Source organism: Sander vitreus, chromosome 18, assembly GCF_031162955.1.
Source record: "Sander vitreus isolate 19-12246 chromosome 18, sanVit1, whole genome shotgun sequence".
In the NCBI taxonomy this organism is placed as follows: Eukaryota; Metazoa; Chordata; class Actinopteri; order Perciformes; family Percidae; genus Sander; species Sander vitreus.
In genome coordinates, this window is record NC_135872.1 from 18,346,231 (window position 1) to 18,361,819 (window position 15,589).

At 39.4% G+C, this 15,589-nt stretch overlaps 1 protein-coding gene across 1 annotated transcript in view; it reads left to right on the top strand.

The window, feature by feature from the left end:
* The window catches only part of LOC144533769 (MAM domain-containing glycosylphosphatidylinositol anchor protein 2), a 187,025-nt gene that overhangs the window by 72,097 nt on the left and 99,339 nt on the right, over positions 1–15,589 (top strand). The window lies entirely within an intron of this gene.

A 15,589-nucleotide genomic window follows, 5' to 3' on the forward strand; every position in this document is an offset into this window, starting at 1 on the left:
GGTTTCTATTCATCATTCATCTGTTTATGCAACAAAGTCAGTCTCTTAGCAGTGTGAAGCTTAGGGCAAAGTTAGCGTTTAAATTGTAACCAGGATATGTGCTCTAGTATGAAATCATTTTTAAGTGCTAGGAAAAAAATATATATATATTATGGGAAATGAAACAAGTGCTGGAATGTTATTTTGCCTGAAATGCTTTCAATTTCTTAAATGCAGAAAAATCCACCTATGAACACAGGCAGCTGCAGCACAGATAGTTAGTGCTGATCAGTGTGCAACAACATGAAACCTTACAGCCCAATACAGCAGTGTTCCAAATTCCTGCTGTAAATGAAAATGTAGTTATTTGTAGGTAGAGCATCCAAAGACACCCCTGCGCTCTCCTGAGAATGTTAATTAAGCTACAACGCTTTTGTTATCCTGACACAGCCATCGACTGTAAGTGTTGTAAGTGCAGTCTTTCTATTTTTAAAGTATCTGTGCGGCAAACGGTGAAGGCTCATTAGCGTTCATCAAAGAAAACAGTGATTTAGTGCTATTGTTTTTATTGACTCAGCATTGATTGTCCTATTTCTCCTCGTGAGTGGTCGAGGAGTGGCGAGACAGGGGAGTCGCTTCCCTTTTTACAGCCAGACCCTCAGACAACCTCCAACAAGTAGGAGCTTATATCCAATGAGTAATATGTAGGTGTATTGTAATCAGCTGTATCAAAGGAAGATCTCTAGTCTTACTGTTTGAGCTTCAAAAAATCCTGCTGAGATACATTTTAAATTATGCGTTTGGTGCCATTGAAAGATCTGTAAGCTGCGTCCTTAAATTGTCTCTACTGCTTCAGTCTCCGCTCCCTCAGTAGTACGCAATCCCTGCTTTCTTTTATATGCCAAGCTGCAAAGTAAATACTGCTGTCTAATCTTATATAAATTGAATATAATCAATGGCCTCTCTTAATTTGTTGCCAAACATCCAATTTTCAGTCACAGAGGAAAGAAAGAGGTAGTGGAGCAGAACATTTGTGGCACTAAATGAGATGCACTAGAGCTCTTACCTCAACATCTCTCCTCTCCTCTCCTCTCCTCTCCTCTCCTCTCCCCACATTTTCTTTCTTGTCTCTGTCTTATTCTTGCCCCTCGGTGTGTGAGCCACATCCTTGAATCTGTTTATTTGGACTGACACGGGCAAAGGTTGTGGAATTGAAACTTGTTTAGAAAAGCTTGCGGAAGGCCTTTAGTGGAGCAGCAGAGCAGGGGCTGAATGTATTTCAGTAGCTGACAGTCAGAGACCTTGTTCCCTCCGTGCACCATTTCACCTTGGCTGCACTAAAGAGCCGGAGAAGCAGACGTGGAAATGAAGCCAGATAACACACAAGAGACAGACCTGAGGATAATCAGGGAGTTTGGCTCCTCAATGAGCTTCATTTTGAGGTCAGAGTTTTTTATGCTGCTGATGCACTAAAATTGCAAACAGTGTATTTGAGGTATCATAAATAAGATAAGGAATTATGAAAACACAAAACCGATAAGGAACTTTTTGGATTAAACAACAAAAAATTAAAGAAGAAGTTATAGAAATTTGATAGATGACATTTACAGTTTTTTTTTTTTTTTTTTTTCTGAATGACAACAACTAACAGTTTTGTTCGTGTAAATAAAAAAGTTTGAGCAGATTTTGGCAAGCAATGTTTTATACAATGAATGTGTGAGTGTGTGTCATCCAACCAGCTCGTTAACGTTACGCTCGCAATCGCTTGTGGAGCTTTTGCGAAAGGCAGATAACCGCACGTTGCCGTTTATCTTATAATGGATAACTGTGTTTTGTTATTTAAACAACCGATTGTCCATGAGTCTACTGACAGACTTCCAGCTGACAGCGGGGTCAGTGAGCATCACTGGTCGGCCAGCGAGCGAGCGATCCCGGCCGCCACCAGCTGGCTGTCACGTCAGACTGGAGCTTCTCAAGTCCGACAACATCGGAGAAAATGTGCAATTGGCCATCGAGCTTTTTGACAAAACTAAGCGTCTTCTTTTTGAATAATGACACCAAGACATGACATTCTGATGGCACTGACATGCAGTGTTGGGCAAGTTACTTCCAAAATGTAATACATTATAGATTACTAGTTACTGTCATTTGAGATTAATTAGTTATATTACAATATTACTGTCTCTGAATTGTAATGTGTTACACTACTCTTGCATTACTTTTGAGTTACTTTCACCAAAATAACAGCGGAAGTTTGATTTGGCAGCTAGCTTGTGAATTTCACCACCGGATCAATAAAGTCTCCTCTTTATCCACTTTAATACAACATAGATTATTCATAATATTTTGTATAATTAATATGAATATGCAAAGTAACTAAAGCTATGACAATAGATAAGTAAAAACATGCAATAGGCAAGTAGGAGAAAATAAAAATACTCAATTAAAAGTACCATACATTGTATTGAAGTACAGCATTGTTGTAAAATGTTTGTTTATAGCACTTGAATAGGAAATTCATGTTGTTTAGTTTAAAACAGTCTAAAGGAAATGGTCAGTTATAGTGTGATTAAAACTCACTATTTACATTATTTACAGTACTTGATTTACAGCTGATGTGTGAAAAGGTACACAACCTTATTTAACAGTAACTTAGTTTTACTGCGAACCATCACAGGAAGTGCTTTTATTTTGAAGTAGGCTACACAGAAGTTGTCTGTTGTGTACTCTTGCTAGCTTACTGAGATGAAGTGAGACGCTAGATGCAACATGTCCGTCAAGCTTAAGTTGCTCACTTTCTTGTTTGTAAAACTGCAACATATTGAACAGTAAATGGTCACAGTAAAAGACAAGCGTTTTTGGTCGTCATTCGAAGCCATTCCACTACAGGCATAGTTACTCTCCACGGCTGATAAAATGCAATGATATTACGTGTAGCAAGCCTCAACATTAATTACCGACATGTTTATATCTGTCAGCAGCTCGGACACACTGCTGTCCGCGCTGACGTACCGTCACCTGTTGGGACACAGATGTTGTCCGTACCGTCTCTGGTTCTGGCTCTGACCACGGGAACAGAAACAGGACAGCTCACTTCAACGCAGCGTAATAACTCCTGAAAATAATGTCCATCTCGCAAATGTCTCTGCAGTCATCTCAACCATTTTCTTTCTGTGTAGAAATGTGTCGCGGTGTTGGTGAATTCTTAAAAAAACAATACACCACTAAATGTTGCGTTAAAATGCATTGTAACTTGCGTTACTGAGATTGTAACGAGTATAATATTACCGAAATGTAATTAGTAATGCGTTATATTACTGCGTTACAGCAAAAACGAATACATTACTGTAATTGCGTTACTTTTGTAACACGTTACTCCCAACACTGCTGACATGTTCATTGACATCAAGTTTTTCTTTTGAGGAATGGACTAGAGATTCTGAGTAAGTTACAGACTTTTGCAGGTCATCCATGTGTGGTGCTGTTTGTAATAATTGTTTTGAGAAATTGACTTACTGGTTTGCAAATGTTAAAAATGATTCGAGAAAAGTACCAAAGCCACTGAGAAAAACTAGAACACCTTAGACTGCGTTAGTGAATCATGCAAATATGTGTGTACAGTAGTATACAGCCATGCTGTGTGGAGTATATATATATATATAAGATAGATAGAAATTATATAGTGTAGTATATTTGTATTACATGTAATATACACACACTATATTATTAAATATAATAGAAATGGAAAATAATGAATAAAAAGAAATAATAACCTTGATATAGCAATAATATAATTAATAATATAAACATACAATAACAACATATAGTAGTAATATAATGCAATGTAATATAGTTATATAATCTATCAACAGCAGCCTTCTTTTTTCAACCATGCAAACGAATCAACAAAGGGGGATTAATGAAAACATGTAGTAACTTTAAATATTGAATAAAATGAATATTATTAAGCAGACTTTGTATTCACACAATAGCATTTTAAATTGCTCTCCTGATCATGTCCTTGCATCCAGCCTTGTAACACAGTATGTGTGTACTTCATTAGCTAGCATTGTGCCATGTTGCACATCCAGCCAAAGCACATCATTCCTCCTGAGCAATGTTATAGCTGTCCCCCTGGGGTGAATGTAATTGATGGGCCTCTGCAGTACGTGCTATTTTTAGTGGTTTGCAGCTACGGTTTTTAATCAGTATTAAAATTGGTGTTTTCGAACTGGACCTCCCAACAACAACACCTTGAATTATGTTTGCCGTCTCTTTCAGATGTATCTTGCATCACTCTTTTTATGTCTCAGAAATAACACTGGCTGGTTATATTGGAGTGCACCATTGTTTTTACTGCAAAGGGAAGATACTATGCATAACCAGACGCAGGGCCACAGCATGTTTTACATAAAAGGCTTATAACCTGAATGATCTTTCTACAGTCGCTTCCTTGGTTTTCTTTTTACACCATTGATTTGCTTTTGCTTCCTGGAATCAAAGGTCTTGTTTGCATTTTTCAAAATAAACACGAGTGATCTTATTCACATATGCACCTTTATAACATCAAAGTGGGCTTCAGAATGCCCCGTTTTTCATAAAAGCAGCCGCAGCCTGTTCAGTTTCAATGAAATTAAATTAAGGAAAATAGAAAGGAGACAGACAGAACTTCTGTAGAGTTGACTGAGCAGCAGATGTCAAGACGAAGGGATAATTAATGGTAATCACTGACATCTGCAGCCCAGAGGTGCTGATATTAGCTTCACAGCCAGCTCAAAGCTAACGTATTTACAAAGCTCTGAAGTCCATCTAAGCACATTTTATACCTGCTGACACTTCAGTTGTGTTTGTCTGCAGTTAGGTCTGTGGGGAAGGTCCTCGGCAAAGTTAATAAAGAACCTTGCCCAACTCCTTCACTGATCGATTGTAAGCTTAAGATGCTCACTTCTTTTTCCTACAGGGGAGTCTTTTCCATGTTTTCATTTAAATCCTGCTGCATTCATTTTGCTGCAGCATCTAATGTTTCATTGAGTGACTGATCGAGGAGGGCTTAAGAGTTCTGCAGGGCCAGCTTATTGCATGCTCAGAGAGTTCATTGACCATCCCCAGCACAATATATCTAAAAAAAGACTTAGAGAGGGGGAAATGTCACCCAAGTGACTGACCAAAAAACAAACTGTGAGGAAAAAGTTCAGCGGCATGAAATATTGCCATTTACAGTTTGTTGTTAATGAATTTACACTGCGTCTGTCTCATTCTTGTATCACCAGTTTTCCAAATACATACTATTGATATTAACATATTCAATTGTGCTGAAAGCATCGTTGATTAATCAATTTGTAAATCAAACTGGCATTAATCAACAATTTTCATAATTTTGTAATCATTCGACAAAGTGTGAGGATTTGCAGCTTTTCTGCCTTTCATGTTGTATGTTGGACAAAATAAGCAATTTGAAGACACCACCTAGGGCTCTGTTAACCTGTGATTCTGTAGACTAAACGTTCAATTTATTGAAATCATAAAAAAAAAAGAATTCTTCGTTGCAACGCCAATATTAATCTGCTGAATGGATCCTGCACAACTCCACGACCCACTGATGAACAAAACAATCTTCATGTCAATTAATGGTGCCCGAACATGTCAAATTAACTCAGAGAGAGCGAAACTGAATGTTTTGATCTGATGGACTAATGGAAAAACAAATTGCTGTGCCTTAAACCTACTCAGTCCAGGTCAGCATTTACTGCACAGGTTGTGATAAAGGACCACTTCAAAACTCATTTTAAAATTGGTCTGAACAAGCCCGGCAAAAACGGAATAAATTGAGAACACAGAGATGAAGAAAAAAAACATGCAACTAAGTTTCCCGAAGTTCACATGAAAGAAAAAACGCCTTGTACTGTTTGTCCATATGCTATATTGTGCAGATGATATTAATGTTGCCAGCCAATGCCAGTTTGTCGGTGGCTGTGAAATAATAAGAATCAGGTGATAATGTGAGAAACAACCCACTGGACTTTAGATATCAGTTTACGGAAGCTTTCACACACATCCTCACTCCTCCCTGATATTTCTCACTACATTCCCTCAAAAGAAGGATTATAAAAAGACAATAGCCTGCTTTCTCTGTGTTATCTGTGAAAGGACTTACACTTACTCCACACTGCTGGTGCAGAATCCAGAGAATTTTAATGAGGACACTGTGTGTGTGCTTTTCGGCACATGGGCTAGAGTCTGAGCTTGAATCAGTTTTTTTTTTTTTTTTTTGGCAATGGCAGCATTCATCTAAATTCGAGACGTGTGAATGTGTGTGTCCATTCCTTTGTGTGCTCATGCGTGCAAGGGGAAACAAAAATAGAGGCTGCCCATTGGGTTCAAGCGCATGCTTATGCGTGAACACACTCTCCACCAGTGAGCCCCTGACTCACACACACGTAAAAAGGCTTAACTTGTCATGACATACGCCTCCTCAGCTGTGCAACGCTGTGCAGAAGCATGCGGTGTGAGGACGACTTGAGGAAGTTTGTCTGCTTTATGTTTGCCTTCCATCGATGGAGTTCATGATGGAGTTCATGAAGGTGCTCAGAGACCAAACAGCAGCTGAGGCTGTTTGTTTAGCGGCCATGCTGGCTTTCTTTTATCCAGTCGGTTAGTACAACTGGCGCTTCCGATCTCATCAGGTGTCCAATTCGTGCTGCCCTGCTGCAAGGTGCCTGAGTAAATGTGTGTGTAGAGCAAGAGAGGACAGAGGGTTTTGGAGAAAACACTGAGTCATAGAAACTCGGAACATGGTGATATGAATTGAGGCTGATGCGGTTATTATTAACACCTTTATCCCTTCATTACTGGTATTTGCACTCTGTGCTTGCATTTTATAGCCCGGAGAGGCTCTTGAAAAGTGACTAGGTAACATATTTGGGTATGTACAGAGGGAAGTGCGTGGGATGGTGATCTCAGGGGAGCCTATCGATTAGTGGGTTCAGTGGGATGCTGGAGGCAGTTTCAATAGGTGAAGTTATGACTGGGATTGAAGGACTATATAATTGTGAACTGGTGGATCATCTCTTAGTTATATACCGTAGAGCTTTTATTTTGACAGTTGTGGATAAAGGCACAGATGATCCATCCATTAGTCCATCCTCTGTACCTGCTTATCCTATTTAGGGTGAGGGGGATAGAAGCCTATCCCAGCATGCACTGGGTAAATGCCGGTTACACTCTGGGGACCACTCACATTCACAACTACAGGTCATTTAGAGACACTAATTGTTCGCCAACCCGAAAGAGACATCTGTAAATCAGTGGATATTTTTTTTTTTTTTTTTTTTTTTTTAACGTCACATCCACTGCAAAATGACTCGTTTCACTATCAGAATTTGATCCATTCGGTCCGATAACATTTGAAAAGTCTAAAAGTGCCACACATTTAAATCATAAATCCCCATTCAAGTTAGCAGAGCGCTAAACCAGAAGTAGCCAGTGCAGGTCTCTAGTGTAGTGATGGTCAAATGAAGCTTTGCGAACCACTGTCTTTATTTTCTGAGCTCACTAGATGGCGCTCTCTGTTCAACAAAGGGTTGAAAACACACTGAATTGCCATTCCTTTAACCTTTTTTTTTTTTAACAGAGAGCGCTGTCTAGTGAGCTCAGAAAATAAAGACAGTGGTTCGTAAAGCTTCATTTGACCATCACTACTCTAGTGTGCCTGCACGTCATGCACTTCACTTCATAGGAATGAATGGGCCAACGCCTTGAATGCTATATCCAGATATATTGTGCCAGAAATGCCGGATGCCATCTTGGTATCTCAGAATGATGTGATACTATGATACGAGGTAATGTATTATACAATCTTCTGAAAATAGCCCATGATGTATGTAGACAAAGATATATGTGCAGAGGCTCTTAAGTGCTTTTGGATGTAAATGACCTGCTGTGATGAATGGTGTGATACACCCACGGTGAGTTATCTGAGCCTTGTTTGAATCAGGACAGAATGAATCAGCACATTATGTGTACATTATGTAAATGTTTGCTGGTTTGGTTAATGGAGGTAAAGCCAGTTCACGACTGCCCATTACTCTTCCAAGGACTTGCTCTGGGGAGGGGCCCTTAATCAGAGTAGTAGAGTCAACGTCCTCATTTGCCTCTGTTTTTCTCCCCATCAGGAGCTTAGAACATACTAGTGTGTTTGTGTTGTGTATGCTAATGTGATTATCTTGTGCAGAATTTCATTCTTATCTGCTTTTTGTTTTTTAAATATTTTCTCTCTGTGAGAAAAAAGGCCACGGATGATGTACTGACTGCTAGTTATAATTTATCTTTTCGCCAGTATGTTTGGATATGGACAACAATATCCAAATTGCAAGACCTGACTATACAGTTTGAATCACGAGGAATAATAATGATATTGATCTTGCGCTCTACCTATTTAAAATACCTGAGATATATTGAGCAAAAGAAGCATTTAATGGCTGCCTGTGAATGATATGATGCTGTTTGAAGAAGTCTAATGTGGATAGACGTCTTGAAATTGTTGTAAGGCAAAAGTGTGTGAAGAATATTGTTTGAACAAATATAATGCAGAGCTTTGGTACGTGTGGTTTTACCAAAGAAGACTAAGGAGACAAGAAGTTGTTTACTGAGGTATTTGGAGGGTGAAATGAGGCAATGGAAGAGATAAAGAGAATCAGTTATGAGTTTATGAAATGTAACGTCATACAGAACACTGCATCAAAGACAGATGTTCTCATTACTCCCTTAAAATGATGTGATGTTGAAACAGGATGTTGCTGCGGGACATAATGCAGTGAGAGATCATCAAACCAATGGAATATCAGTTCAAGTATTTAGTTTAATATAATGGCCAGGACTTTATATTTATATATATATATACAAAGTCTCTGTTGGTTAGATGTGATGTTCACACCTGCTGGTACAGTATGAGGTCACTGTTGGAAATATAAGTTTAAATGCTAATTTTATTGTGTCTTTTAAAAAATAGAGTGTGTGCTCGTACATTACACATTACGTCAGTGGTCAAACCAGCGTCGCTCACTTGGAAGCCGGCCTGCTGTTGAAAACAAGGCAATTCAATAACGATTGAAATATTTTTTTTATTTTCTTAGGTACAACAGGACAACAGGTGGAATATCGTTTAAACATCTACTGCACTCAACACATCCCTCTTAAGCCCATTTTTCATTTATTTGACATGGGAAGACGGTTAATACGGTTATTATAGGTATCACATTTGAAAAACAGACAAACCTGTTACATTAACAGAAATATGAATGGTTAACTTTTTTGTTTAAAGAAAATGCTTTCACGTCATCATTCAGGGAAGGTATCCCATCCTCAGTTGGTCTTTGTCTAAACCAAACAAAGGAAAAGGTCATTAGGCTGAAACCAGAAAAGAACTCCGGCATGTCGCTGGTGCTTTTCCTCCAACTCTAATGCTGGGTTTCTAGGTGTTGTTGTTTAGACCAGTGGTCTGTGGCTTGCTTGTTTTCTAGGGAGATGAATTAAAGAAGAGATGGAATGAGGCAGACGCCACTGTAAAAGCGAGAGGATGAAGAGCAGATTCATTACCACACACACGCACTCACACACACACACACACACACACACACACACACACACACACACACACACACACACACACACACACACACACACACACACACGCACAAACAAACAGCAGAACCTGGCCTCATTATATCCTCATCTCCATCACTGGAAGGAAGTGGAGGGTTGCAGGCTCTGCTGTGAGGCTGCTGACGTCTGCCCCTCCATTTATCACACACATTGTCCACGTGTACTGCACACACACACACACACACACACACACACACACACACACACACACATTGGTCTTGTACACACACACCCACAGGCACCCAGTGTTCCTCCAAAGACACCATAATTGGAAAAGCACTGTCTCTGAGGAAGATGGAGGTGCAGCAGTCTTAAGTGGGCTGCAGCTTCCTGAACACAGCTCCAGCTCTTAAAGCAACAATTTAGACAGCACAGTTAAAGTGCAGGATGACTTCATCTGGCTAGAGGGAAGCTATCATCTGCTCTTTGAGCTTAAACACCATCTATTTGCATAGTTTTAACTTCAAGGGAAAAAGAGCAATCCAAAGACTATTTTTAGGCTCTGGAGGTTTGTTTATAGCACACATGGAATGTTTTTTTTTTTTTTTTTAGATCCGTTCTTCACATAATCTTTTTTTTTGTTGTAATTTTTAACACATTCTTACTACTACACGTCTATTTGTTGAATGTATAGAGAGTTAACACCTACCAAAGTCAAATTCCTTGTGTATCGAAGTATACTTGGCCAATTAAACTGATTCTGATTCTGATTAGCAGGCAGTAACACAAGGGGATAAGCCCTCTTTATTAGAGTGTCCTCTTGCAATACTAACAACACTGTTGTCCTCTATATCAGGATAGGATACTCTGCTACCAACAATGTAGCATGCTGTATCGATCACCATCGCACCATTGACTCCATTCTGCATTGCCACTTTTATTGGCAGTAATTACACTTAACCAGGCCTGATGACTGTGGCCACAGAGAGTAAAATGATTTACCATTACCTTAATGCTCAATGCATACTCTATGATGCAGAGAGAGAGAGAGAGACCGAGAGAGAGAGAGAGAGAGAGAGACCGAGAGAGAGAGAGAGAGAGAGAGAGAGAGGGAGAGAGAAGTGTGTGTCTGTGTGTGTGTGTGTAAGGGGGTAGGGTAAGTCAAGTAAAATACATTTTATAGAGAGAGAGAGCAAAGAAGCTTTACCTCCCCAGAAGAAATGTAAGTTAATGCAGTAATGTTGAAAAAGCTTAATGAATAATTCAAGACTTGTTACACAGTACCACAGAGGCTTGCCAAACAGCAATGGCAGGGGTGGTGTGTTGCCCTTTACAAACCTTAAGCAAACTTGTCCAAACTCCCCCTCACTGTGTTCCTGGCAGGGACAGAAGAGTAGCCTTTATAAACCCCTGATCTCAAAGGTCTACCCCTTTACAGTGTATTAGAACAGTTGTTTCGACCCCTGGCAACTGAACCAACTGATTACATTTCAATTTATAAAACTTTTAAACAAATATTGAAGTATGCATAGGGAGTATTGAACCCCATAACTTGAATGTAAAAATATGTATTCAACAGTACATTTGGAAAAACATAAAAATAAATGCATTAAGATTTCCGAAGATCATCTCAGCTGATTTGTTGTTATTATTAGATAAACATCTTAATTAGGTCCAAATCACAAAAACAAACATTTAAAGTGTTAATAAAACATTATCAAATACGTGTATACTGTTTATATACATCCACACATTTATATATAAGCAATTTAAATACAAAAACATAGTTTACTTGGTAAATAAATAAAAACATGTTAGCTGAGATGCCTAAATATAGTGATTTTACACAGCATCCAGATAGTATACATCTATCCATTTAGATGTCACGTTTGCATGTGGTTTGGCTTGAGAGATATGTCTTATGTCTATCTTATATCTATAAAAAATAATGCCTTTTAGATAAAAACATATAAAATGTGTAATAATTCCCACAGATGTGTAAGATATATAATATATTATACTCTCAGTATCATGATCAATAAAACACAGGATATACTGTTAATAACACTGCAGTGATCCACCATAAAAAAACATCATCATTATTGAAAAGTTCTTGGTCAAATTAAAGGAATAGTTCAACATTTTGGGTAATGCACACGTTCACTCTAATGACTATATGGTAAATATACAGTCAGCGGCCAGTTAGCTTAGCTTAGCACAAAGACTGAAAACGGGGAAACAACTAGCCTGTATGTGTCCAATAGTAATGCAGTCTGCCTACAAGCACCTCTAAAGCTCACTAATAAACACATTATATGTAATGTCTTTAATGCGTATTTAAAACAAAACTGTAGAAATGACAAGTTGTGTGGGACTATTTCTTGGCTGGAAGCAATGACTTTCTGGATTGTTGTCATCACCGTGAGGTTCACAGCAACACAAGAAAGCAAATATTTTCCAAAATGTCTTAACTATTCCTTTAAAGGTCCAGTGTGTAACGTGTTTAGTTGTTCATTATCAAAATCTGTGTTGCCCGTTCACAAACTTGTCCTTTTTCATGAATATTTACCACCACCATCAATTCCAAGTATTCATTTTGGCTTGAAATATTACATTTGCATTCACATGAACTGGGGTAGACGCTCCATATTCATGCGCCATCTTGAAATACGTTAGCCAGTAAGGGACATACAGGATATACTGCTCCATCTTTCGCGTTTTCGCTGTCACATGATACACTCACAGGTGCTGCTAATGGATATCGTAGCTTCCCGGCCCCCGGCAAGTTTGAAGAAGGAAACATGGAGGACCATACATATTCAAAATCCAAATTTCAGGAACAGGAGTCTTCTTCTTCGCCCAGAAAAAGAAAAAGGATATTGAAAAGAGCAAGAGACTGGCTTTTTGAAGCGTGAAGGCTACCGTAGCTGTAATACGTGCTTTGAATTGTGTGGTGCGAGAGAGTTGATTGCGATATATGAATATGAAATTCCTACACATTGGACCTTTAAGGTAGAAATCATCATCAACATTTAACTATATAATTAATCTATAACATTTACTAGTTGACCAAGACCCTAACAGCTATTTGTGCAAGAAGGGGCAGCTCTAACATTTCTGTCGACAAGCAGTGGCTAAAAGTAATAGGAAACATATGATATGCTTAATGTTTCAAATGAATACCTTCATCTGGTTATTCGCAGTAATCGTTTTTTGAGAATGCATGTCAACATACTACAGGCACACACATGCATGTGTTGATTTCAGCAGACTATTACTTAGATGATCTAGCAGCCTATATTCCAAAGCTTAGATTCCAACGCTTAATAATCATAAGTCATAAAATATCAGAATAATCATGGGATACCAATCAACGCTGGATCACAAGCCATGTTTACATTACCATTTTAATTATGTGGTAAAATGCACTCAGCTTTCTTATTACATGATGTGTCCAGTCACTATTTATGTGTTTCTCAACATACATCCAGTATGTCACATTCTGCCACATTCAGATATCACACAGACCTAATAAGCCCCCCCTCCCCCTGACAGCACTGACAGCAGTGCAGCACGCTCGTCTCTCATGTCTCGCAGAATGATATTCAGTTTGTGAGATATCTCTGTTACACAGGCGCCATCGTCAGAGTGGACTTATTGCGGGAATAAATGCATCATGCCCCTCGCCCACCCTCCAAACACATCCATCCGCCACCCCAATCATACTTTAGTAGGAAGCAACAGCTGACACCAAATAGATACAGCTAGCAGGAGCTGCTTATGGTGGAGTGGAGCCATGAGATAGAGGTCACTGTTGCCAACGGGTTGAGAGATGGAGGGAAAGGAAATGCGTTGACAGTAAATTACATGCTGGATTCACATATTCCATCAGAGGCCCCCATGTGAGATGGATGATATATATCACCTCTGTGGCTTATTAACCTTTTGGCCCACATAAATGAAATGCAATAAAGCGCACCATACCGCAAACTCAAATTACACACCATACCCATCATGTCTTATTTGATGTAGCGTGTTTACACATTGTATACTGATGTTGCACATTGCAAATGTAAGGTCTTCTTACAGTACATTAATCCCACACATTATGCCTCAACGTAGAAATATCTCATGTTGAACCCTCACTGCCCATTATCTCAATTTCTTATTTATCAGAGGCTTCTGTTGAAAAGTGGCTACCAGTGATTATTTAAAAAAAATCACATAAACTTCAGTATTCGCCTTAACAAATACCTTTCACTCTGTTCGGAGAATGTCTAAAGAAGCACAAATTAAATTCACAACCTTTTGCTTTCCTATTTATGTAGAAGTGGTTTTACCTTTTTAAGGATTTACTTTTAAACTCCAGCTTCAAAAAAGAAAAGAAAAAAAAGCTGGCTTGACGGTGAGGTCATTCACAGGGCAGCCTGCCAAGTAATAACTTCCCTAATCTCTTATGCCTCATGCCCATATTTCAAAAAAAAACCTAACCCTAAACCTCGACTAGAGAGAAAGAGAGCAAGTCACCTCAGTCATTATGAGTGATCGCAGGAGACAGCCGCGCTACAGTATCACCACCTTATTAACCCTGCATCTAGATAGCAGCCATTTAGAAGTTTCTACATGCTCTCTACGCTCCTTTTCCTCCTTTTGTCTCTGTTTCCCCCTGACCACGACCCCTTCTCTCTCTCCCGCTGTCTCCTGTTGTCCCTTGGCACAAAAATAAAAGCAAATTGCTTATCTTTGACATAACACGTCTGTTTTTTACTCATGAAAGACATTGCACAAATGTCATTCAGGTCAGCAGCTCTCGCTGGTAATCAAGCTGGGGCGGTGATTAGCTGAAATTAATTGCGGGCCTCTGTCGCTCATGGCTGACAGCCTGGGAGCCAAATAGGTGTGCTCTTCCCAGGTGACTTCGACAGATCAGGCGGAGAGAGTGAAAGACATCAAAGCCAAGAAAAAAAATAGAAAACTTGCATTAGATTAACACCCGAGAGACAGCCCAAAAAAAGGTGTGGGTGTGTGTGTGTGCGTGTGCGTGCGTGTGTGAGTGGAGTGAGGTAATATGTGTGAGTGAGGTAATGTGGTGTCTGCTTTTTTGGGGGGAGTAGGGGACATGAAAGGAAGGAGCTATGGTTTGATGTGATAATGAAGTGCCTTCTTCAATCCTCATCTACTCTTTTATCCAAACCACTCGCTTGTGCCTATTTGTCCAACAAATGTTTTGGTAGGCCTATAAAGCAGAAATCTCCATTCTGGTATTCAAACAGGAATATCAAGATACCATTTGGGAATATCGTGTGTTTGAGTTTTTTTCTCACTTTAGTTTAGAGAATTAAAAGATTGGAGATAAACTGAATGTTATACCTTTTTTCAGCTTGTCTTGTGAGACCTCCTCACTCACGCACTGTGCGTCATGCTGCCCCAGCCCTCATATCTTAATATAAGAGAAACCCAGAGCTTTGAGACTTGTCATGGTTGGTGGGAGTGAGCAGGGGTGATGCTAAGGTTAGCTCGCTGGAGCGTTTAGCTGTACACTGGCAGATTTACCGGCCTGTGAACCAATAAACCTGCAATTACAAACCCTAACAACTCTGGCGCAGGCGGCCTGTACACCGCAGTTTTCCTCTGGGCTCGGGGATTTAAGCTTCACAATCAGTCAAGCGTGACTTCAGAAGCTAATTGCACTAGAGTGACACGCACACATACACACACACGCACAACATCCTTACGGGTGAAAGACTGATGGTGGAGGTGGAATTTTGTTTGAAATTCATCAAATTTTAATCCAGTGCGTACATTTCCATATTTCCATATTTATCTCTTTGCGCTCCTAGCATCCACTTCCTCTCTGCATGTCATTGCGGCCCTATTAATAGCTCAAACCGCTCCTTACCTAATACACAAACATACAGAAACACACGCTCACACTCTTGTCACCACAAGGAGAGACAACTTCCTATCAGGTCCTGTGTTCAAAGACACGTGTATCCCAAGGTTGATAAGG